At 55.6% G+C, this 22,447-nt stretch overlaps 1 long non-coding RNA gene across 1 annotated transcript; it reads right to left on the reverse strand.

Annotated features, from left to right (window-relative positions):
- Positions 1 to 6,583: 6,583 nt before the first annotated feature.
- Positions 6,584 to 12,278, reverse strand: LOC110351311 (uncharacterized). Its single transcript, XR_011803808.1, has 2 exons — positions 12,009 to 12,278; positions 6,584 to 8,673 (listed from the first exon to the last, which is right to left on the reverse strand). It is a non-coding gene; the product is annotated as an uncharacterized lncRNA (long non-coding RNA).
- Between the last annotated feature and the right edge of the window lie 10,169 nt (positions 12,279 to 22,447).

A 22,447-nucleotide genomic window follows, 5' to 3' on the forward strand; every position in this document is an offset into this window, starting at 1 on the left:
GCCAGCGACGCTGCAGGAACCAGCCGGGAACCGCTCCCGCTGTGCGCGGGGCTGACGGAGAGGGGCTCGGTGGGACGATGCTCACAGGATGGGTTTGTACAAGCCGAGAGAAACGACCTCATTCTCCAGGGGCTGAGCACAGCAGGGAGCAGGGCTCAGGCCCCGATGATGCCCCGACACCGAGGACACCCGTGATGGGGCCGGGCTGGTGCCCGCAGCCGGCAGCGCAGCAGCGTGGCGGCGCATCCAGCCTGGCTGTGAAATTAAGCCCTGCTGGTTAATTAAAGACTTGGGCCCCGAGACCTGCTCGCTCAGCTCCGCAGCAGCAGGGCCATCAGGCTGTTACGCACCGCTTCAGCCGCAGCGGCTACGACCACGGCTAGAGAACGGGGTGGTTTGGGGCAGGAGCAGCTCTCCTTATTCTCCAGGTGCCATTTCCCACCAAAAAAAAACAAAAACCATGGACAAACACGTGCTGGATGAGCCCATCCCTGCAGCAGCACACCTTTTCCTACCTGTGCCCATTGACCCGGAGCAGGGGGGGTGTCTCTGCCCTGTCCCCAGCCCCAAATCCCCCCCACCCACCCCATTACCACCCCGCCTGGCTGCTCGCGGGCAGCCCGGCCCCGGGAGGGGCTTTGGGGTGGGGGCCGCGGGCGGGCGCACGCTTTTTATTTCAGTAATTCTTTTATCTTGTTCTCGCACCCTGAACAGTATGAGCGTTCATCAAAGTAATTGACGCGGATGAAATTAGCGCTTCCTGCTATGTCGGACAGATAAACTTTGCTGAATATTGATTTTGCACAAAGAAAATGACATGTGCTTGGTCCTCACCCTTTATCTGGACGGAGCAGGGAGATGCTGGGGGAGGCGAGGGGGGAAGGAGGCAAGCCTCCGCTGGAGAAGCATCCATAAGAATTACTTTTATCTCCTCTCCCACAAGAAGACAACAGAAGATAAGGCTGGGCGACAGTGCTGGGGGAGGAGGTGGGGGAGCAGGGAAGAGGAGCCCGGCGAAGACCTCCGCCGTGCGCTGGAGCGGCTGGGGGCTCTTTGTCAGCCGCGGGGTTTGGGCAGATAACCAGCTTTGTAGGGCCGTGCGTCACGGAGAGCCAGGGAAAGGCGGGCTCCCCTCCGTCCCACCTGCACAACGCCCGTGGCAGGGGGCTGCATCCCCCCCCCGGCGGCACCGTGGGGCATCCCCCAGCCCGGCCCCGCGTCCCACCGGGTCGGCTCCTTTGCACAGCGAAGGTTTTGTGTCGACGCCGCGCTCAGCAGAAAGGGGATGCGGGAACAAAGCTGGTACATGTGCTGCCTTTCCCAGAGCAGGGGTCAGCGCTGTTCTGCCAGACACGGGGCAACCCAGGCTCTGCACACAGAGCATCTCGCAGCGCCAGCAGCAAGGCAGCCACGAGGTTTTTGATGACTGCAGGAGGATTAATTAACGTGCCCTGCTCTGCCTGGCACAGACTGGCTCCGTGATGAACCCCGTTTGGATGAGCAAAGCGGAGGCAGCCACTGAGCCCCGTTAGCTGCTCCCTAATTGCAGGAAAACTGGGGGCCACCTCCTAACTCCTGCAAAGCCTGGCGTCTTCCTGACATCGTCTTCCACAGCAGGTGCCTGGGGAGCTCCTGGAAATTGCCCTGGGAGGTGCCCCCAGAGCCACAAGGCAAGAGCTGGGGCTGGGTGAAGTGGGCACGGAACAGCTCATCGTCACCAGCATGGGGACAGCAACGGAGATACTATGTAAAGTCCTAAAAAAAGGAGGATGTGGAAGGATTTGAGCCTGAATTTCCTGTGCCGTGCTGGGCACAGAGCAGAAGGCAATGGGGGCCTCGTGGACAAAGTCTTGGGGGCTCCATCGCCCCTCTCCCGAGCACACCCCATGTGGGGCCATTGTCATGGCCATCAGTGAGGGACTTTTCTGCTTGGATCTTACTTAGAGAATTAAGTGTAGACGTGAAGCTCAAGCGAGTGCCTCTCTGCAGGCTTGGCAGCAGACGAGCCTTCCTGAAAAACGCCTTTTGGCATTCTGTGGTTTTCTACAGGCAAACCTCCAGGCTGAAAAAAGGTGGGACGCTGCCCTCACCTTCCCCCCAGGAGCTGCATGGGGCACCCCATGGCACTGAGCAAACCATGCAATATGTGAAACAAGCCAGATATCCCCAAAAAAGACAGTACAAATGACCCCTTCCAGTGCCACGGGGGCAAGGCAGCCCAGCCTGGCACTTCTTGCCTCCCCAACACCCACCCAGCAGCCTAACAGGCACCAGCGTTCGGCTCCTTCCCTTTTCCTTGACCAAGCAAACCCCATCCGATACACCAAATACATCTGCAAACTTCGGAGCTGTTTCTGTAACACTTTTCCTTGGCTAAGGTAATGAAGCTTCGTTTAAGCCACGCAGGTTTCTCCTTCACCTGCATGCTCTGGCGGCGAATTCGCGCTCGCGGCTCCTGTGTTCCGCTCCCCTCCTCTGCTCCCTGGCCAAAGGGAGGCACAGCCTCGCTCAGCGTTACAATTTCTGGCTTCTCTTCCTTGATTTCCACCTCCCCCTCCCCAGATATACCAGGCCTTGGGGAAAAAAAATAAAAAAGAAAAAAAAAAGAAAAAAGAAAATCACAGCCTTTAGTTTGCTGCTTGTATTTTCTAGACACAGTGCCCTGACATTGAGAGCAAACAGTTATTAAATAAATGCATTGTTAGGCATGCTTTTAGTCCTGACACCTCTGGTAAATCTGCATTTGTTATTTAGTGAATTAAGTGGTTTTAAATCAAGTTATAATCGGTGGGTGCCCTTGTACGCGGTATTTTATATCCTCCTGTGCATGCTTTGTTTGCAATTTCTGTACAATTTCTTTAGGTGCATTATATATTTTCCTTGAAACAGCGGCACGCTCTGCCCTGCTACCTGGCTCTGCAGAAAGCATCCCACCCTGAGCAGCTCACCTCCACGGCTCGATGTGGGGATGGGGTCCACGCCTCAGGGTGTCGCCCTTGGGTGCCCACCCAGCTGGGTGCTGCAGCCACTCCAAGGAGAGCCACCTGGGGAGGGTGTCCGGGGAGAGCCCATCGCCCAGCCTGCTGCCCCTGCCCGGGCTCTGAACACCCAGGACGTCTGCTGAGATTTTCTTCCCAGCCATGGCCAGTGCCAGGTCACAGAGTGCCCGTCTCACCATGATGTGGTCACTTGCATCCCTCCGTGACATGGCCATCTCCATCTCCATCTCTCCGTGGTGTGGTCACCTCCATCTCTCCATGCCATGGCCATCTCCACCTCCATTCCTCCATGACATGGTCACCTCCATCTCTCCGTGGTGTGGTCACCTCCATCTCTCCATGCCATGGCCATCTCCACCTCACCAAGTTGCTCTCAGACCTGGGAGTCTGAGCCCAGCCAAGACACCCAGCACGGCGCTGCCTTCTGCATCAAGAACCATCTCACCTAACTTTTTGGTGCCCCTAAGCCTGGCTGATCCTTAAGACCCTGGCCATTTAAGGTCACAAACGTGCAGAAGCCTGACCAAACCTCAGATTTTCCACGGGGACTTTCCACCAGCCTAGCAGAAATTCCTGCCCACCTTCCCGCCACTGGCATGCCAGCAGAGGCTGTGCCATCACCCATGAGCTGTTGTCCCCTCGCTGCCCCTCCACGTCCTCCCCCGGGGGGCACATCCCTTGTTGCCCCCGCTGCCCCCCCTCCTCTTTGCCCATTTATCTCCTCCGGCGGGTGATTATACATAAATATGAGCAACTGTGTCTGCGCCTGACCTTACCTGCCCTGACTAAATTCATGTAGTGTCTGTGAAGATAATTCTAAAGCCATAAGAAGATAATAAAAAAGGAAAGATAAAAAAAAAAAGGGCAAGCATTGTGGTTTGTATTCTCTTATCTAACCTCCTGCAGGCCCGGGTGGGAGAGCGGCCCCTCGCTATTTAAAGGGATGCTGCAGTTGGGAGCGCCGCAGAGAGGGCGAGGAGCCCGGGTGCTGCTGGGGCTGGTCCCGGTCCTCCAGAGCTGGTGGGGTCAGGGGAGGGGACTCCCAGGGGAACCCCACTGACAGCAACCCCCCAGCCTGATCCTGTCCCCACATCCTACTCAAATGGTGGGCAAAGGGAGCGGGAGGATGCTGTGGGTGAGATGCCCGAGGTGGCAGAGGATGGGCGCACGGCCCCGCGGTGAGCTGGTGGCCAGCTGGGGAGGCTGAGCTGGGAAAGGGAAAAACGCATCCCTGGGGGTGATTTCCCAGGTAAAAATCCCCCTGCTGCGGCACCCAGCCTTTGCTCACGAGTGCATCAATTGTGGGGACAGAGGGGATTATCAAAGAGTTCATCGCGGCGGTGTCATCTGCGAACGGAGCGGGTTGTCAGATAAACGGCACGGAGCCAGCGCCACGGGGGGGGAAAAGTACAGAGCCCCCTCCCAATGAGACCCTGAGGAAAAGGGTTGGTGCCAGGGCGAGACATCCCCAGCTGGCCCCCAGCTCTGGGAGGCAAGGTGTGAAATGTCAGAAATTCGGACATCCCTGCAATTGTTTTCTCACAGGCTTAAAGATCTGCTGCCCCGAGCCGGAGCGCAACCAGGACACGGAGCTGGGTCCTGGCTTCACCATCCGTGCCAGCACCCAGTGTGCTGTGTGCTTGAAGGCACGAGGCTCGGCTGGAAATCGCCCCAGGCCAACTCCAAATGCTCCAGAGCTTTGTCCGAAGGCACTTTGCTCTGTTTTCCCCTTAGCCTTGTTTTTATTTATTTGTTTGTTGTTTTCTTTTTTTTTTTTTTTTGCATGACTGGGATTTAAGCGCAATAAAGCCAAACGACGTCGATGTCATAACAAGACTAAAACCCCACCAAAGAACCCCAAAACCCCATGAGCGTGCCAAAGGAGGATGTGGTTATGGGGATCACCACCCCTTAGCATCCCCAGCGCCAGGACAGCAAGGCAGGGCTGCATTTAAGGGATGCTCCCTCCTTGTTCCTTGCACCACGGCGGGACGTCCCCGCCGGAGAGGGTCCTGCTGGGCGAGGGGCTGATGGAAGAAGGGACACGGGGACAGCCACCGCCAGGAGCACGAGGAGGGGGACACCAGCCCGCCGCCCCCCCACCGCCACCCCCCCCCCAGTACATGGAGAGGGCTTTCTTCCGCCTTTGTTCAGCGGCTCCGAAGTGGTGTCGCCACAAAGGCCGAGGTGAAAGGGGTTAATTTGGGGGACAGAGGTAGGATGTGAAGATGCAGAGCGGGACAATGGGCCGCCTTCCTCTTTTGTCAGCGCGGCCATTGTGCCGCGTGTGAAAAATGAAATCTGTTTCATTTTGTTCCCAGATGCGATCGGGCGCCTCTATTTAGAAGCCATCAAAAAAAGCCAGCCAAGTGTTGGGGGGGGGGGGGGGGACATGACAGGGGGGGACGCAGGCCTGCCAGACACGGACAGCCCCACCCCGGAGCGGCCTTTATTTATTTATTTGGGGGTTAACATTTATTTAGATTTAACCCGCTCCCTGCCTCCGGCATTCAAGTGGCCGAAACAATCGGCAAAGTCAGGGGGGAGAGGGTTTGGGTGGCGGTGGAGTGTCCTCCCACCCGGAGCATCTCCACCCCAAAGCATCTCCCATCCCGAGCATCTCCATCCCATATCATCCCCAATCCAGAGCATCTCCATCCTAGAGCATCCCCATCCCATAGCATCTCCATCCCAAAGCATCCCCAATCCAGAGCATCCCCATCCTAGAGCATCCCCTATCCGAAATATCTCCCATCCCACAGCCAGGCACTGGGATAACCCCTCTGGCTGTCCCACCCCGTCCCCTTTCCCCCTCGAGTTTTGCAGGAAGGTTGGGCAGCTTCGTCGCTGCTATTTATCAGCGTTTCCCCTTAATCCCTGCAGAAGTGGAAGGAAACCCGGTCCCGGCGCCTTCCCCCCTCCCTCCCTCTCCCCGAAGCAATCTGTGGTTTTGCTACCAACGTGAGAAATTTTCACCTCCAGCGAAGGTGTGAAACTTGGCAGTTTTGTTCCCTCCGAGGGGAATCGCAGCCTTCGCAGAATGCAAACAAACAAACAAATGCAAATTAGCCCCTAAAAAAAAGCATGTTTTTTCAATACGCATCTTAACCTTTGCCACAAATTAACAAATCCAGCTGGAAACCCTCAAGATTTATTTTTCCCATCCAAACACACAGCTGCTTTTCCCCCAGGATGCTGGCGGAGGTGAGAGGCACCAGGCGGCGGGTACGGGATTTGGGCAGGGGACAGAGCCGGGGCAGAGCCAGCCCCGAATGCAGCAGGGCAGGATTTGAGAGTCAGGGCAGGATTTGTGTATCGGGACAGCCCATCTCCCTTCTGCAGACCCAACAAACTCATTCCAGCCACGGATTTGGATATCCTGGGCAGGGCTTTTCCCGAGGTGCCTGCAGGTGATGAGCCAAGGAGCAGTGGGGATGTGGCACCGCAGGGCTGGGACGTGGCCAGGAGCCTGTCCAGAGGAAAGGGACAACCTGCCCTCCATCCAGCAGGGCACGTCGGGTATCTCCACACCTTCACGTGCATCCAGGACCCATCTGACCCCAGCATCACCCTCCGGCTGCTCGCCCCCTGCTCCCACCACCGTCCCCTGCGTCCCCCCTGGTGGCCCCGAGCGGGACCTCCCGGCGCGGGGCTGGCAGGATGGCAACGTGGCGGCGAGGCCGTGGGTGTCACATCACATAAATCAAGCTCCGGAGCCTTCCTATTTAACACACTCTTCCCCTTCGAGTTGTCAGTGAAACCGTTAATTAATTAGCTAATCCCGCCATGAAGTGGATTCTAAATGGGTCTCCCCTCCCTTCCCCCCATTTAGGTAATTACTGCTGAGGGAGCTTTTGTGAGAGTAATTTTCCAGCAGGGACAGCCCCGGATGGCTGAGGGAGATGAATTTGAAGAGGGGGGGGAATAATAATGCAAACGGGTGTGCGTGGGGGGGATAAAGGGCTCCTCCTGCAGGGTGCTGCGCTCCGGAGACCCAGCTGGGGCCAGCTTCTCCTCCCGGTGGTACAGGAGGACCACGGGGCTCAGCCTGGGGAGGCTGCAGCAGGAGAGGCTCCCGGTGGCCTCAGCAGCGTGTCCTCACCACCAGGCAGCAAAATCTGGGTGCTGTCCCTGTGCCAAGGTGATTTGGGTGCTGTAGAGGGTCCCCACGTCCCCACTGTGTGCGCCCATCCTGCCTAGAGCATCCTCATACCTGGTTTTAAAGCATTTTCCATAACAAGGCCAAACCCCGAAGCCTTGAGGATTTTTCCCTGCCAAACAAAGCAAAAGGTGATTGGGTTTCAAGGCTGAGCGGAGAAATACTCAGCGGTCCCCGGGGCAGCAGCTCTTGGGGCATTTATTTCAGTCGAGGCAGCACCAGAAGCAGCGTTTCTCCTTCCTATCTTGCTCTTTCCATGCCCCCGAGCAGCTCCAAAACCCTTTTTTGTTCCTCAGAACCTCAAACCCAGTCTCCAAGCGAAGATTTTCAAAGGCACGCAGAGTTTCAGATCCTCAGCTTCATGTCCACGAGTCGTGCCGTGTCCAACAGAGATACCGCGCCAGTGGCGCAAGCCCGCCCGCTGCAGCCGAGCGCCTTTGAGCCGCCTCGCATCGCTCACAGACGCCTTCAGAAATCAAAGGTTTCATCTGAAAATCGTGCTTTGGCTGGCCTTTGGGTGCCAAGAAGTCGATATGCCCAGCGCAGCCACAAATACACCCGCCCTGCACCCATCCAAGGTGCCCCAAGCATTTTCTCACTGTCACGGGGCAGGAGGTTGTGGGGAGGTTGCTCCGATTTGAGCAGGTGCCTGCAGCTTGTCTGTAGGGGAAATATTACCAACAGCTTGGGATAAGTGTCCCCATCCCCTGAGAAGGTTCCCTGAGCAGCACCCAGTTGGAAAATTCACGTTTTCTTCCCTCCTTTGCCACGTACAGATGAAGTCGCCCTGTGACACCCAGCTGGGATGTCTCCTCCCTTTGGTCTCTCGCTGCACCCCACAACAGGCTCCCAGAAGCAGGGATGGTGGAGACGACTTCTCTCTGGCTCTGGAGAGGTGATGAGCGGGCTGCTACAGCTAGGAGCCTGTTAATACCTTTTTTTCCCCAAGGCTTTCCCCAAATACAGCTAGGAGAAAAGATGGGTGCACCTCTGCGCCTCTCCTTGTCTTCTGCTGCTGCAGCCGAAGCATCCTTTAGGACTTCCCACCCTCATTTTTCTGTATGGATCTTTCTCCTCCAGCTGCCTGCAAACAGCCTGCCAGGGACTGCCCTTGTCTGCTGCCTCCTCCCAAGGAACAGCCCAAACCTTAGCGGTTTTGTGTTGCAAACTGGGGACAAAAAAATGTCCTTGCTCCGAGCTGAGCTGGGGATGGGACCGGCTCTGGGGTTCCTGCAGGAGAGAGGCCCCCAGGGATGGGGCAGGAGGGGCTGGGGGGAGGAGGTCAGAGTCCACTCAGACCACGGAGGATATTTCACAAGTTGTCGAGGGCAATCTGCAGCCTTTCTGCTTTGAGAGATAAGGCTAAGCTGCGAGGCTGAGCAGGATGCGGTGGGGCGATGGCTCAGACTCTGGGTGTTGCGTTGGGAACTGAAGTGACACGGGGCTTACCGGCACGTCCGAAGGATGCTGTCTTGGCCGGGATGAGATGGTGCCATCCCCTCGCCAGAAGCACCCCTGTGGCAGGTTTGGTCCCATCAGGAAGGTACATGGAGAGGAAGAAAAGAGCCCAGAGCAGCTGTTACAGCCTCTGCATCCTTCCTCCAGCCACCACCCCATCGCCAGAAGCTGCTCCCGCTGCAATCTGCGCCTCCCCTCTCCGCCTCGCTAGGAGCGAGTGCGGTCAGCCGGAAAATTAAGACCCGGGGTTGAACCCAGAGGGGCACCGAGCGGGGCCATGGGGATCGGAGCAGCCAGAGCAGCCCCCTGGCACCTCTGTGCCAGCCCCGCTGCCCACCCTGTGCCCAGGCACGGTAAATCACTGCTGACAGCTCCGGCGGGCACAGGGCTCGCGTGCCTGCCCGCTGCCTCCCGCGTGCAGCTGGCGCGGGCGGAGGTCCAAGGTCAGCTAAGTGCTTAATGGGCCTCCCGCGAGGACCTGCGCTGAAAGGCGGGCGAGGAGGGAGCATATGTCACCGCCGGAGCTCCGGGGCTGCTTGGGAGTGACAGGAGGATGCTTCCCATGCGGATAGGCGAGCACAAGGGGCTGCTTTCCCAAGCTTTTTTCCCCGGGAGCGCAGCAGGGACCTGCAGGTCCGGAGGGTGGATGCACACCCAGGTGCCCTTGGCATGAGGCTGCCCAATCCAGGTTTTATTTGGCCAAGGAGGCTGAGGAGGAGAAGGAGGAGGTGTGGGAATGTTCTACAGCACCAGCTCCAGGTGAGAGCAGGAGAAACGAAGAGGAGACAGCACCGGGGGTGAGCTGCCTGGCCAGACCTCTGTGGTTGTGCCCTTGAATCTCCAACCCAGCACACCTGGGTCCAGCCCTGAGCATCTCCCGGTCTCGGCACCGCTGGTCAGCATGACTGCAAAGCGAGTTTCCATGCAACCGAACACAAACACCTTCCTGAGCTCCTGGCCGAGCCATGAGCAGAAATTCACGACAATTTCAGCAGGATGTCCTCGCTGCTCTGCCAGAATGAAGGGGATGTTACGCTCTGACTCAAACTGAACATTTTGGAGCTGTTGAAACGTCATGGCATCTGGGTGGTCCCTGTTAGAGGCATTGATCTCTCCACGACCACACTACTGCACCCTGCAGTAACTCCCTGGTAGCCAGTCCCCTGGGCAAGAACATTTCTGGATGAACACAGGGATTTCCTACTACTGCAGCCAGACAAAACACAGGGGCTGAGCCCTGTCCCTCGGAGGATAACTGGTACAAGCAACCATCCTGAAGCACACGAGGTGCTGCCCCCCTCCTGCAGCCAGGGCTGCAATTCCCAGAGCCTCTCTGCAAAACCTCTCACCTTTCCCTAAGGGGAAAAATATTTCTACTGCTGTCCCATGCCACCTTTCCCCCTTACACCTCCACACTCATGACCACGAAGCCACGAGCACCGTGCACACACAGCAGCATCCAGCTCGAGCCCGTTATCCAGGCACAGGTGGCATCAGGGTAAAGCTCTGCCCAAGTTTGCTTTTCCCCCACATTTGGGCACCAGAAAAGCTTTGCCTGAGGATGCTGCTGCCCCCCCTGTACCCCCACAGCTCCCCAGTCTCACAGTTGGTGGCCAGGCACCGAGGGCTGGTGCCCAGCAGCACGTCCCGGGGGGAACGAGGGGGGAGAGGAGGCCCCTGGGGACGTGGGGTACGAGGTTTGCTTTCGCAGACTGAATCAAACGTTGGGAAGCCGGTGAATTAGCAGTGTTTGCTGAGCAAACGCTGCCGGGTGGGGACAGGCAGAGGAAGAGTGTTTAAGCACACAGTCCTTTATTTGCTAGCAAACATCTCCAGCTCCTCCTCTCCCTCCCCTGTGCCTCCCTGCGCTGCTGCTCCAGCAAGGCTGGGTGATGCCTCCCAAGGCAAGGAGGAACGAAATTCCCCCGGGGGGAGGGAGACCATGTGGAAGAAGCATTTTTTGTTTCACCAATGTGCCCACACCAGAGCACCCAAAAGGATGGGGGTGGTGGATTTGGAGTGCAAAATCCCAATTGGGGGTGGATTTTGTTCAAAAACTACAGTCACCTCCAGCATTGCTGCCCTTCTGTGTGCTCTGGAGGGGAGGGCACTGAGGACACGGCAAAGCACAGGACACACAGCAGAGGTTTGGCATCACTAGAGCAGCTTGTGAGCGCTCTTAAAGCCCTGGGGCACAGCTGCAGGGTAGGATTGCTTCTTGCAAGCCGAGGTAGGGAGCTTCTTGGCCCTGCTGGCTCGTGGGGTTCTGGTGCTGAGCTCAAACCCCTCTCCTGGCACAGCCCCAGGAGGAGCTGATCTGGGAGAAGCTATCAAGCTTGTTCAGATGGCCCAGCAGGAGGGATTTCACCTGCTGGCCAGGGGTTCACTGGGATTCAGCATACAGGGAGCTGCTAAAGCCATTCTCTTGGCTCTGAGAAGTCCAACATTTCATCTAGCTTGCGCACCACATGCCATCTTCGGTGATCGCAACCTGCTTGACCAGACCTCGCTTATTCCTTGGACTCAGCCCTACACCAGACCTGGAGCACACCTCTGCCAACCACCTGACCTCCTGCCGTGACACTCAGCTCCATGGAAAGGGCAAAGCTCGAGAGCCCTTCCCTTTCTGACCTCTGAGCAGGTCCAGATACACCTCCTCTGGAAACCCCAGCTGACAAACTGGGCTGGCTTCCCACCCTGAAACTCCTCCCAGGCGCCAGGAGGAATTTCACGGACCTGTTGATGCTCCGCGCCACTCTACTGCAAATCTCCTTCCATCGCTGGCCAACGACTGCAAAAATGCCACAGCCAGGTTGCCACCTCCATTCATAAAACATCCTCCCCTGCAACTGCTGGACCGGCTTTTATGGAGCTGTCTTAATGCTCATTCACCCTTTGAAGGCCAGGTGCTTAGCCAGCAGCTGTGCTGCACGCTGCTGCCTGAATTACTCATCACGGGCAGCGCGTGCATCATTCATTATTAACTGCTCCGTGTTCGCCCCGAGGCTTCATCCAGTGCCACCGCCGTGGCTGCAGGAGGAACGCAGCCACCCGTGAAAGCAGCAGCACCCCTCACGTCTACCTCTGGGGGATGGCACTGCTTTTTGGGGTGCTCGGTGGCACTGAGGTGCCTCCAAGAAAGAGCCCAGCCCTGCCCTGGTATCCCCCCAGCACCGCAGGGGAGAAGGATTAGAGACAAAACGTGCGCAAAATTAGTCCCCAAGACATAAATTACAGGTGGCGAGAAGCCTTCAGCTGCTATAAATCAGCAAAGCCTCGCCGAAGTAAGTGGAGCAGTGCTGATTTACGCCTCCTGGCAGCTCGGGCTGGCCTTTGGAGCTTTGTCTGGGATTAGTGGGAGGAATTGTTGGGGAGGGGAACACTCTCATTACCTTGTCCCGCTCGGCGCTTTGCTTTTCTCCGGTGCGTGTTGTTGTCGGGAGCTGGATCTAATTAGCCATTGCAGGAAATGCCTCAGCTTCTCCTGTCCCCCACCGCTCGGCAGGGGAGGGGGGGGCTAATCCCAGCCAACGTGGGAACGAGCCCTGATGCAGAAATCGGGGCCCGATCCCAATATTTGCTCTGCAAAGCAACACAGGCACACGGAGCCTGGCTACCTGGGGGGCAGGAGTGGAGGTTGGAGATGTGCTACCTACAGCACAGCCTGGTGGGGGGGGTCTGAGCCCTCAGGGCTGCTCTTAAGCAGAGCTGCAGGGCTGTGGGTGGGACCCCAGGTGAGGCTGGTGAGGGTAATTAGTGCCTTGGAGGATCTGATGAGGTTTAGCTCTGCAGCATGTGATTCCCTTCCCTTGAATTGATTCAGTCCTTTTCCATCAGGTGTCACCTGCGACGTGACCCCCAGCAGACACACCACGTTAAGGTTTGGGGTGTCCGAACGCAGAGGGGTTTGCTTGCAGATGGGGTCAGTGAGCGCTGTACAAGCCGTGGAGATGCAGACATGGGGGTGCCATGCTCTGCGGGTGCTGCTGGCCCCTGGGGGGCTGAGAGCAGCGTTGGCAGGATCCTGGCACCCAGGCGGCACCGAGCTCCTCCGAGCCCATCCGTGTGGGCTCCAGGACCTCGCAGAAAGCTGGCTTTGCTAACTTTGCCATCTTCCCAGTTTGAGGAACCCTTGGGCTGAGCAGTGGTAACCGGCACGCTCACACGCTGAAAATACCGTGGCAGTGGTAAATGCTAAAACAGCACGGGGAGCTTCTCACCACGAGGATGGCTTTGATTCAGTGCGATGTATTTAGCGCTGCGGGGCTGATTTACACCGAAGTCAGAAGGTGGGCCAGCAGGAGAGGGAGGAATTACCACCTTCCGCAGCAGGACCAGCACTGGGAAATATCTCCCTGTGCCTCAGCAGCCGCAGGTCGCAGCCTGACGTACGGGCACATCTCCCCTCCTGCTCCCAAAGCAATAACCCCCAGGTTACCTCAGTCAGCTGTGAGTTCCTGCAGACCAAACCTAAAACTTCAGGTGCACAAAACACGTTTAATGCCCATGGGCTGACCCACGGAGCACCCCTGTTCACCTGTCTTGATTCCCAGACACTGAATCTTTGATGAGAGCAAGGGCAGCCCCTGAAATCCACATTGCCTTTTGAAACCCTCAATTTTGGGTTATAAAGTTTTCCTCCGTGCTGATATGAGTTGAAATGCCATAAGACATCTGCATGGGTTGCAGGGACAGCACCTGGTGCCCCAGAGATGTTTCTACCCCTGGCAGCTGGTTGGGTGTGGGGTCCTTCAGCATCCTCCAGAGCTTCTCTCCTGAAGGGCTCTGCCATGTGTCTCACACCTGGAGCGGGACATACCATGAGTAAAGCTTCCTGGGATCAGAAAGTCAGGGGGAGCCGCAAATCTCCAGCACGGGGCAGGTGACACACGTAATGGTGCACGTACACACACGCTGCTCCCCATCTCCTCGGGCTCCTCCTGCTCCTTCCATCTCTTTCATTCTTCTGAAAGGGGACTTTGCCATTCCTGGGCTTTGTTGGTGGCAAGGAGGATACTGGATAAAGAGTCTGAGAAAGTGAAAGAGGGTGCGCCGGGCTCCAGGAGGAGAAGGAGGGGAGAGCAGGAGAAGGAGGGATTCTCGGTATCTACAAGGGAATTAAAGCGCTTTTACTAGAGTGAAGAAATCATCTAAAGAATGGCAGGCGAACAAAAGCAGCAAGGCTATGGACAAGTCGTTCTGAATAGATCCAGATCCCCTTAAGTTTGTAACACCCCCTACACACTTCTTTTTTTCCCCTTCCCCCCCTTAAGCCTTTGCTCCTCACTCCCTCCAAGAACAAATGCAGAGGGGAAAAAAAAATACTAAAAAACCCACGAGGGAGGGGAGGAGTGGAAGAAAGCTAAAAAAAAAATCAAATAAAATAAAAGGTAATCCTCAGCCACTTTGCCCCTCTGGGGGCTGCTCTGGGCCAGATTAAAGGTCCGGTGTGAAACCATTCTGCTATTCAGATGCGATAAGCAGGATTTACAAGCAAAGAGAAAGAGAGAAAAGAATGGGCGAGAGGAGAAAAGGAGAATTATTTGTGTCTCTTAATACTTGTTAAGCACTTCTCTTTTGCTAGACCAGACAAGACACAGCTATGCTCAAAGTCCGTGCACAATCCTGCCCGCTTGTGTCCCCCCCACCCCTCCCCGCTTCCCCCTGCCCCCTCCGAAGCAAGCAGGCAACACTTTGTTGCTACTGAGCTGAAATTGGTCTCCTCTCCGAGCGGCACACAAAGAGAATGGCAATTAACCTTCCTGTTCCCTGGTGACAGCGATCTAATCAGCGCTGCGCCTAGGCCTGTGCCAGCCGCTCAAAGGCAAAGCCCCCGTGTTTGCGGGGGGGACGGGGCGGCGAGGAGGGGGCTGCAGCTGTGTCCCGCACCGGGGCCGGGATGGGTGCTATGGGGAGAAGGGACTTGGGTTGCTTCCATCACCAAGGTTGGCTTGTCCAGCCCTTGGAGGATGCAGGTGGAGGTGTCGGTGGGAGCCACAGCCTCAAGGATGGAGGGCAAGGCAGCCTTGGGCTAGTGGTGGCCCACCGGGACAGCGTAGAGCCCTGTTGGGGCTTAGGGTGGCTGCAGGGATCCCACCCCAGGTGATATGGGTCTCGATGTTCACTCGTGTGCCTCAGGAGGATGATGCTCTAGGAAGAAGGCGGGGAGGCCGGCCTCCCATCACCAGCACTCCTCTCTGGAAGAGGGAGGCACCTGGGGGGCTTCACAGCTGAGAACTGCGTGCCGAGACCCGCAAATACAGGCCTCGGTTTTGAAACTTCTCCACAAGCTCGTAGGCTTTTTATTTTTTTAAATGGAAAAATAGGCTTGTTAGAAAAGCCTCAACCATCCTTCACAAAAGAACCACTACTCATCAGTGCCACTTTTCAGCAATCCTCCTCCACTCCATATTTTTCCATTTTTGCAAGAGCTGAGGATGAGAAACAACTCGCGTGTTGTTAAAAGACCAAGATGTAAGTGTTGGGTTTGTGCTACTTTCAAGGGAGAAAAAGTGAACCTCCCAGAGGTCAGCTGAAAATTGAGAAGTGCTTTATTATTTTAAACCTCTGAAAAATCCAGCCAATGGCTAGTTCTCTAATTGTGGCCATGGATCCAAGCAACTGAAGCAGAGGTCTCAGAATCAGTCTTTTGCTTGCTGATGAGTCTGGTCTTAGATCCCAGCAACACAGGAAAATGACAGTGAGATGTCCTCTAGAAGAGGAAAAAAAAAAAAATCTTTTTTATTTTCTTGCTAGTTCTAAAGAAAAAAAAAAAAAAGTCATCTTCAGCACTGTCGATGGAATTTTCTCGAGCAGTGAAATTCACCTGTTCCTCAAGTGCTACAACAAACATTTCCCACCACAGCTGAGCAGGAGGCCTGGGCATCCACCTCGGGGACATCCTGATGGGACAGGGGCGTTATGGGGTGGTGCTGACACCACAGAACTCCCTCTACTTTGGTTGTGCTGCCCTTCTCTTTGTTCCTAGCATAACGCTGCACTCTTATTTAATATCTGGTGGCCTTCCTCCAAGACACAACAGCATTTCAGGGACAAATGTGAACTCGCACAGGAAGCATTGCCCATAACCACTGCTTAAAACCCAATTCCCGACCATGTATGCATGGTGCAGAGCCCAAAGCTTCAACCCTGGTGGCAAGGACCCTTCCTTGGCCTTCTCCAAGGCCTGGCATGTCTCAGGGCACGCTAGCACGACCCTATGGCAGCGCTCAGTGCTCAGGAAGGTGCCAACACCTGGAGCTGCCAAACCTCCCTGAGGGCCTCCCTGCTGAGGGACAGGACCCCCACAACCCAGGGGGGAGAAGGAGCGATGGGGGGGACCCCCCAAGCTGGCCTAGGGCCCACCGTGAGGCCAGCCATGATGGAGGCCCAGCACTCGGCCTGCTGCAGGGCTTTGGCCAGACAGGCACAGGCGTCTCCATTACACCGAAAGGAGGAGCATAATTGAGCCTAAATTGATTCAAACAGAGGCAATTAAAGCAAAACTCGGCCCCCCACTGGGAAAGCGAAGGCGCGGCTTATTTTTAACTCATAACCACCACAACAACCACAGAAACGTAATTAAGGGGCAGCGTTACACACACCCCCCTTCAGCCCCAATGACAGACCGAGTGAAATTGCCCCCCCTGGTCCCCCATCCCATTAGCCACCCCCCCAAGCGCTCAGCCCCATCATAGCCAGCACCACGGACAGCCCACCCCATACCATCCACCCCCCTATAGCGTCAATCCTCCCCACTATAGGGCCACCTGCTCCTCTATAGTGCCCACCCCCTGCTATAGCGCCCACTCCCCACTTATACCCCCTGCCCCCTTTACTTATAATGTCTGCCCCCCATAGCTCCCACCTTTCTATAACACCTATCCCACTATAACACTCAGCCCCCCTGCTATAATGCCCCCCCCTTATAACTCCCACCCCACTATAATGCTCACTGCCCCGCTTATAATGCTTGCCCCCCAGCTAAAATGCCCACCCAACTACAATGTCCACCCCACTTAAACACCTGCCCCACTATAACACTCACCCCCTTGCCTATTACACCCACCCCACTGTAATGCTTGCCCCACTATAGTGCTCACCCCGTGCTATAACACCCACCCTGCTATAACACCTACCCCGCTATAATGCTCATACCCAGCTTATAACACCCACCCGCTCTAATACGCACCCCACTATAACGCTGACTCTGCTATAATGCTCACCCCAAATCCTCTGTGCTCTCCCATTTTCCGGCCCCAGAGCTGCTGCCCCGGCCCTCCGCTGCCCCCAGCTCTTCTCCCAGCCCAGGAGCATCCCAAGCATGGCTCCGTGCCACAGGGCAGGGCTGGCGAGGTGCAGGAGGCACGGTTACATCGCACAAATCCTTCTCCTTTCTTAGGTGGAGACCCGGAGCGGGGCTGGATCGGCATTGCTCCGTCTGCAGAGCAAACAAGAACCATCAATTAGAAGTAATTACCACCCCCTCCCCATAACTTAAGAGGCTAATACTAGGCTTCATTTTTAAGAAAGGTAATTTGACGGCCATAAATTACAATTATAAAAACTTCATTAGAGTCGGTAGCAATCCATCCACCATTGTTCTAATTACACACTGTAGGAGTAATGAATGCTAATGGTTTAATGTACAATAATTACCACAATTGAAAAATAATAATAATACAGAACAACCTCAGTTATCCAAATGTCACGGGGGACGTGGAACGGGCTGGGGTAATCGTGGTTTCAGATAATTGAGGGGCTCTTCAGCGTGATTAATAGGTGCCACGACCTCTGCGTGGGGAACGAGGAGCTTTAAGCGATGGCAGCGTGGTCAAGTGAGGCAAGGCTCGGGGCAGAGGGGGGAAATCGGGTGTCTTCTGTCTTTGTTTTGGATTTTACGAGATATTTTAGATGTAAAGTAAATGTATTGTTTTGCAACCGAACTGTGCCACCTCCTGATGAGTTTCAGGTGTGGTCGGCAGGGTTTGAAGCAGAAATATGGGAATTGGGCTCTGAAACCCGCTCACACTCGGTCCCATTGTGAGAAGCACTGGGAGTATTTGCTGTGCCGGGCAGAGCACGAGAGGCAGTTTTGATCCCCTGCAGCACAGCAGCAGCACAGAACTGCAGGAATTTCAGGTGAGAAGGGACCCCAGGAGGTCTTTAACCCAACCTCCTGCCCACAGCAAGCTTAGCATGGAGTTTGGGCTGGGATGTTCAGGGATTTCCCCGGTCAGTTCCCAAACACTTCCAGAGACAGGAATCCCACCAGCTCCTTTGCTCCGGTGCACAGCTTGTTCACCCCCACAGTGGCTGTATTTCCTTACATCCCACCAGATCCTGTTCCAGCCTATTTCCCTCTCCTCTCCTCCTCTCAGCACAGCCCAACCAAGCCCCCAGCCTCTCCTCCCTCCGGCCCCACCAACACCCTGGCAGCCTTCTGCCAAACCCACCCCAACACTTATTCCTCAGCCCCCTAGTCCATCCCAGGGGCAGGGGCTTGCTTTTGTCCATGTTAAAGCCCCACATCTGCCAGAAAATTTCCATTCCCCTAGCCTGGCCAGATCTGCCCTGCCCCACGGCAGGATGAACCCTGCAGGTTGCCACGTCCTGACCCTGCTGAGGAGCATCCCAGCTCATCCCCCAGGTCACACATTGCACACCCTAAACCTATTGAACAGAGGAGCTCTCGGGACAGATCTATCTAGAATCTCTGTAACATAAAACAAACCTACAACAAAAGGCTTGACCCCACCAGTCCTTTGAACGAAGCGCTCAGCTTGCTCCAGCTTTGATCCCAGTCGGAGGAGGTGGTTCTGGTAGCAGAGCCGTGGTGTTTGCCTCGTTACCCTCCACGCCACATTATCCTCCAGCAATGGGTCAGGGCACATTACCTGGAGGTTACCTTGTCACTGCCACCCTGCCTTGGCTTAGGTTGGGGCACAAAGTCAACCCAAAATAGTTTCAGCATCAGTCCGTCTGCAAGCGGCATACGAACGGCATTCCTCTCCTCTTCACAGCAGGAAGGGGTTTATGATAGGAAATCAATCTGCCATCTCCCCTTCCTCTGACACAAGCTGCACAGGGAATATGAAAAGCATTACAGGCTAGGGAAAGCCACTGAATAAGAAAGAAAACAAATCAAGTCTCCAGAAGACAGAACAAAGCATGTCAGCTGCCTCATGAAACAAAACAGTGACCGGAGGAGCAGAACCATGGCTCACCTCCGATGCTCTCCCAGCTCCTCGGGTCTGCCCAGGTAGGGACCCCAGCAGCCCACCCATGGGTGCTGAGGAGCTTTGGGTGCTGAGGAGCATCATGAGAGCTGCACTAACACCCTGCATGGATGGGTGCTGCCAGGGCTCACTCTGCTCCCCAGCCTCTGTGGACAATGGAAGGGCCCAGAGATCTGGGTGATACTTTAAAACATCAGTTTTAGGCTTTTTCATTCTTGTCTCGATAAACAGCCCAGTAGGAAGGGAAACTCTGAGAGAAATCAGGCTTTCCCATTCATTTGCTCCAGGGATTGGAAGATGCCACCTAACTGCTCCCTTCCCAGCCTTGACCCCGCGACTGAAGCAACTCGATTCAATCTTGTTGCCAAGACATCCCTAAGAAACAACAAACCGGGGTCAAATCCAGGATATTGGCCCTGGGATTCCCGTTCCTACAGCCTTGACAAGGTTACAGAACACAGAAAGGCTCCCTGCCATTGCAGTGTGCACCAACATCTATGGGACACCCCCATCCCACCGACCTGCAGGCAGCCCAGCTCCTGTAAGCCAGCCCTAAGAGCAGATCCCATCCACAGCCTGACTGGGAACAGCGTGTTCTTGGTGTGCTTCCTCTCTAATAGGATCCTAATTTATAAGAAAGCAGATAATATATCAATGGAAATTAACTTCACACTCTCCTTACACTGGCAGGTTGAGCTGCAGGTGAGTGCAATGTAATTAAGAAATTAAAAGGTAATTTCCACATATGCTTTCTGCTAATCTAGCTCAGCAATCATTTAATTTACAGCAGGGGACTGGCAAGGAGGCAAGCCAAAATAAATAAGATAATGCTACGTTTAATCGCTCGGCACAGTGGCAGCGGGACGGAGGGGTTTCGGAGCGGGGCCAGCAGGGTGAGGAGCAGGGAACTGGGGAACCCCCTGGGGAAACTGAGGCACAGAGCGGCCCAAAGCAGAGAGCACCTCCACGGCACCAGAGGGAGGGACGAGCAGTGCCACCAGCTGGAGAGGACACCCGGCCACACGGAGCCCCCCGGTGCCGTGCCGGCCTTCATGCACTGCGGGTGAAGGATGCCTGGGCAGAGAATTTGGGCTGCGGGAGCACCTGGAGCCATGCATGCCACAGCCCCCTCAGTGGGGGCAGGCGCCAGCCCCGGGGCCTCAGCAGGGGATGCTCTCCATGCAACTCCGGCTTTTTGTTCCCAAGCCCCGCGCCGTGTGGGGCGGGAATGCCTCCTAGCCCCATCCCCTCCTCCAGCCCAGCTCCCCCCCGAAGCAGAGACCCAGATGCTTCCCCCCTGAGTGGGGAGAAGCATTCATATGGGAGCTTAATCCCCCAGAGACGTGGGGACGCGGGGATTACGGCCGACCTGGGGAGATGGGGCCGGTATTCGGGCTGCTGAGGCAGGGAGGTGGCCACCCGGCCCCATCCGTGGTCCACCAGTGACACACAGACCCGCACCGATGGCTTTGGTGACAGCGGTGACACCTTTCTGTCCCCCGCCGTCGATAACTCATCCGGCGAATCTCCGCCTGCTTTTGCCGACCGAATTATTCCCAGCGCGTGGGGAGGTTATATTTGTCCTCTTCAAGCGGCTCTAGAAACGGTCAAATAATATTTGCCCAGCAAATTGTTAAACGGCAATTCTGCTGTCACTCACCCAGTCCATTATTCACGGGGCACTTGTTTGCTCGCCCCGCCGCTCGCTGCCTGTCCCTGCCCTGAGGGGTGACCCGAGCCCCGGGCCCCGAGCGGTGCTGCCCGTGCCTTGCACCTGCTGAACCCATTCTGGAAGGGGCACTGGGGTTTGCGTTCACCCCCCATGCTGGGAAAATCCCCTGCCTGAGTTGGGGCGGGGGCTTGGAACTGGTGACCCCAGGAGGGACTCGAGCGCTGGCCCCAAGCGAGCTGCTTCCCCTCCTGGGATGAGAAGCACCTGCACGGAGAGAAGTCATGAACAAAGCATATGCATCACCTTGAAATACTGCACGAAAAGTGGGAGAATCATTTACTTCTTTTTTTTTTTTTTAATGAACACTCATAAAACCATTAAAATAAAAGTTTGTTTTTATCGCAACCACTTAAAAATGGGTTGGAGGATTTCTTGCTTGGTTGTTGTTGTTTTTTTTGTCGTTTGTTTGTTTTTATTTTTTCCCAGTTCATCTCTTCTTTATTCTTGGGCTTCTGGCATCACAGAAATATCATTTTAAAACTGCATAATTTCCTGCTACTTCAGCTCAGAATTGCCCTTTCCAGACCACATTTTGCCTTCTAGCTAAAACTGCCAGGGTATTCCTGCTTGGTCAAGGAAACACCTTCCTCCCCGCTGCTCAAAGCTCATCTGGAGAGCTAAGCCCTGAAAACCTGCAGAAAAATGATATTTATTCTGCATCTTTTTTGTAACTGGGGCTATTCGGAGCCTGCCACTTCCCCAGCTGCTGGGGAGGAAGTGCAAGGAAACCCACTACAGGTAAGACGGGAAATTTTGGTTAGAAACATAGGGAAAGGATTTCAGAAAAAAAAATAAATAAATAAATAAAAAATAAGGTTTCTTCCTCCTCCTTTAAGTGCCAGGGAGTTTTACAGAGGGAATAAGGCAAACTTCTCCTTCCCTCCCCCTCTACATCACCTCTCACCAAAGCATCCTCCCAGCAGAATAACAAGAAAACCCCTTGGGCTGTAAATATTTGCCTGCAGACTGTACTCCTGAGACCAGGGCTCTGAGCTTTGTCTCACAGCGTGTTTATGCCCCGATGTGGCACTAACACAGAGCATGGGATGGCAAATCCTCCTGTCCCACCCAGGGCCATCCAACGAGCTCATTGACCCCATACCCAGAGCCCAGGATCAGATTTTATGCCACCGATCCTTACATCTCCTTCCAGAGCCACCAGCTGCGTCCCAGTGCCCAAAGGAGCCTCCTCCTGCTGCCCAAAACTCTCCCTGCATCACCTGCCCTTCCACCAACATCCATCACCAAGCACCCAAATCCTCCAGAGCACCAAAAATCCTCCTTCCCCTTCCCTCGCCTCCTCCACACGCATGTGCACACACATCCATGCGTGCACACACGCCTGCACATCTTCCCTGCCTCCCCAGCCCAGCCGCGGCCACGTGAGGCCGTATTTCGTATGCATGGCCTGGGAGGGCCTGGGCTCTCCAGCCAGTAATTTGCTGATTGGAAAATGTTCCAGGAAAAGGGAAGGGGATGAGAGAGGGGAGGGGAGAGCCGGGGCGGGGGGAGCGGGGAGGGATGAGATGGGAGTTCTCAAACTGCGAGCCCTAATACCAAGCATGTGGCCATATATTATTTTAATAAAGCCAGCACATCCTGCGCTCACGACAGCTGCTGTTCCCTTTCTCTCATCCTGTGAATCTCATTTATTCCTCATTAGCAAAATCACCTGTTTGTCAAATAGGGACAGATCTGCGAGACATTAAATCGTGCTGAGGCTGGCGGGGGTCTGGGGAGCGGAGGTGGGATGGAGCAGGGCCGGGCAAACCCCAGCCTGAACCCAAATGCAGACATCTCCCAGAGGCTGAGGAGGAGATGAGGATTGGGGCAGCAGGTGATGCAGCATTTCCAGGGCTTT

This window comes from Anas platyrhynchos, chromosome 16, assembly GCF_047663525.1.
Source record: "Anas platyrhynchos isolate ZD024472 breed Pekin duck chromosome 16, IASCAAS_PekinDuck_T2T, whole genome shotgun sequence".
Taxonomy (NCBI): domain Eukaryota; kingdom Metazoa; phylum Chordata; class Aves; order Anseriformes; family Anatidae; genus Anas; species Anas platyrhynchos.